At 38.1% G+C, this 3148-nt stretch overlaps 1 long non-coding RNA gene across 1 annotated transcript; it reads right to left on the reverse strand.

The window, feature by feature from the left end:
* Positions 1-478: 478 nt before the first annotated feature.
* On the reverse strand, positions 479-2781 carry LOC143741209 (uncharacterized). Its single transcript, XR_013204963.1, has 4 exons — positions 2695-2781; positions 1827-1889; positions 1354-1503; positions 479-917 (listed from the first exon to the last, which is right to left on the reverse strand). It is a non-coding gene; the product is annotated as an uncharacterized LOC143741209 (long non-coding RNA).
* Between the last annotated feature and the right edge of the window lie 367 nt (positions 2782-3148).

Consider the following 3148-nt stretch of genomic DNA (forward strand, 5'->3'; position numbering starts at 1 on the left):
GCTAAATGAGCAACAACGACCACAATTCACTCCTTCAGTCAGTGAAGCTCCCACAGCCGTTCATGAGAGTTTAAATGCTGGGAATATTCCCACACACTAAAAACTCATGGGTCAAAAATAACCCATAATGGGTTAATTTTGACCCAAATCCTGGGTTAAAAAGGGACCAACTAATTTCTGGGTTATTTCAACCCAGAAAATTGGGTTCTTCTTTTTGACCCACATTCTGGGTTAAATACCTGACCCAAATGTTGCGTTTAAAAAACCCAACATAGTAGTTAACTATAACCCAACTTCTGGGTCAAAAGAACAACCCCAATATCTGGGTTGAAATAAACTAGTTACTATGACAGTACTCTTCATTTCAGAAAATAAAACTTTGTTTTACATTATATCTGTCACGGTGTGGTGCAGGCAGAAGAAGAAGAGGAGGAGTCCAAAGTTGCAATTCAAATGTTTTACTAAAAGTACCTCCAAAAAGTACAGACAGGCAGGATGTACACACACTAAACAAGACTACAAAGTAGAACAGCTGATGATGATGATGATGGTAATTAACTAAACAGAACACAAACATTGGTCATGTAATTTACTGCAGCTTAACACAATTAAACAGTTCTGCAATTAAGCAAGGCAGTATTAAGAAATTTGACTGGATTTGATTCAGATCCCTCAATATGATACACAACTTGCTGCAGAAACTCCCATGCGGGAGCACACTGCTTGGGGTAGTTGATATCAAGAACATAATATGCCTTGAAGCACACGTCAACTGCTCCAAGCAGTGTGCTCTGAGGGAGTGCCTGACCAGCTAATATAACAAATGCCTGAGAGGCACATTGCTGGGGATCTCCCAGCGCCAGGACAGTGGGGAATGGCTTTGATTGCTGGAGGAATTCCACCATATTTGTTCCAACCTAAAACAGACAGACAGAAAGATAGGTAAAAGAAAGTGAATATTGTGTAGAAGGTGAATTGTAAGCAAGATAATAGACTAGCAGTCTGTGTTATATTACAAGGAAGCCAAATGAGCTGTGGTTCTTAATTGGTGTGTTCTTTATGTGTGGGTCATGAATGTGTACAAGAAAATGTGGGTTGAGAACCACTGAATAATAAAACTTAACATCTTTAACTTCATTTTCTAGTCAGATTGCTACCTTGGATGGCATTGCCCAAAACTTAAATACAACTGAGGAACCTTGGATTTTTTTTTATTTTTTAAATCAGGTTTCACCCTTTAGCTTTCACATGAAACATGTCATTTGGATTGCCTTCTTTCAACTGTAAAGTATGGTTAGAATTAAGAATATTCTCTCTCAGAGTGGTGCTGAGAAACTGGTCCATTGTACTTACAGGCATTTGGTGTATGAACGCTGTCCGGGACTCTTCAGTGGAGTGCCGGATAGTCTTCTTCCCAACCCTGTAGAGGGCCTGTGGCACCATGGTGGGTAGCAGTGTTAGAGCTAGTTCCCCTTTGGCATCTGTAGGCATCTATTTCTTCATCTGAAAAGACAGAAAACAAGACAACATGAGTATTGTTAATAAGTCGAGACAATCTCACCAGTCACTCTTTGATTATCAAGCTAACATAATCACTTTTAATGGAATACTGTGGCTTTTTTGTTTTAAAATGTGGCCCAATTTGCTAGTTAACTAATGTGGTTCTTTTGCAGCATTACCCATTTTTTGTGAATGACAATCTATACTGTCCATCTTTTATTTCATTAACAACTGTAATGACATTAATTCAGAGATGAATATCTGGCCCATTTTATGCATAACAGCTTAAAGATAAGGCACAAGTTTCTAGGCAGTAAAATGCTCACCTCTAAAATTTTCGATCAGCTCTGACAGCGGTTAGCTGAAGAGTGACAAAGCTGTCCATTGACCTGGAAAGAACATAGCAATATAGAAGTTAGCAAACAATTTTCAGGTGATATTCTCAATTCATTCAGTTAACGGACGCTCTGAGGTAAAGTGTTCAGACTGCAGACTCAGCAACCATTGTATTTAATTGTACAGTACAATGTACGGCCAGCAATATTGTTATGTTTAATGACATTGTGGAATTACGATAATGTATGTACTATTTTATGATTGTACTGTACAATTTAAATACAATCGTAGCTGAGTCTTCATTCTGAACACTTTACCTCAAAGCATCCGTAACAAATAAATATAAATTTAATATAAAACTATGAAAATGGCGCTCTGTTGCGCGGCAGGGTTTTGAACAAGGTCCTGAGCCGTTGCTGGGCGCTGGTCGCGGACAGACGCCAAATGGTGCCACAAGGTTATGAAAAATAGAACTTAAAGACCGTGTAAAGTGAATTCAGTCATTTTCTTCTAAACACATTAAATAGGTCATAACAGTTAAATGTATTTCTCAACAATGTGTACAAAGCATTTCAACCATTTTGACACCTAATTTCATGAACTTATCGTTATTTTTAATCATTCAAATCTGGCTGTGTGGTTAATAACACCTTCTTCTTTAGTTTGACAAACTTTACACGGACTTAAAACTAACGTTAGTTAACGTTAGATGTTACCACAGACTTGCCACGGTTAACTTGTTATCTCACCGTAGCAACTAAGTCATGGTAATTTTGTCAGCAAATGGTGCTAAACTAACAACGGGGACATTGACACATAAAAGTTTACGTTACATCAACACTGAAAATACTCGCTTACCTTGAATACACGATGAAGTTTCACCGAAGAGGCACAGGCCAAAAGGATTGAGCGCGAAGCGACAGTTATTTCAAACGAGTCGACGACTGTGAGAAAATTCCAGAACTGCGCGGGCGCGGGCGCGCGCGGCGGTAGAGAGAGAGAAAGAGGCGTTTCTTCTTGCTCTTCTTCTGAATTTCTGGCACACTGATTTAAATAATATAGGGGCAAGGATGTAATATATGAACTTATATCTTCTATTTCTTAGTTAATATACCCATGTTTAGAGGGTGTGACATTTTATTTCTCCTACAAATGGTGATACTGTTTTATCATAATGTACACAATACGCAAGTGTGATTGGTCATTATTATGAACTATGTTGACATGATAATATAATAACTACATAAAATACACCCTTCCAACAAAAAAATATATATATAGAGAGAGAGAAAGCCAACCCTATAACCCAGAA

This window comes from Siphateles boraxobius, unplaced genomic scaffold, assembly GCF_051911475.1.
Source record: "Siphateles boraxobius isolate OS27281-9 unplaced genomic scaffold, OSU_SipBor_1 18, whole genome shotgun sequence".
In the NCBI taxonomy this organism is placed as follows: Eukaryota; Metazoa; Chordata; class Actinopteri; order Cypriniformes; family Leuciscidae; genus Siphateles; species Siphateles boraxobius.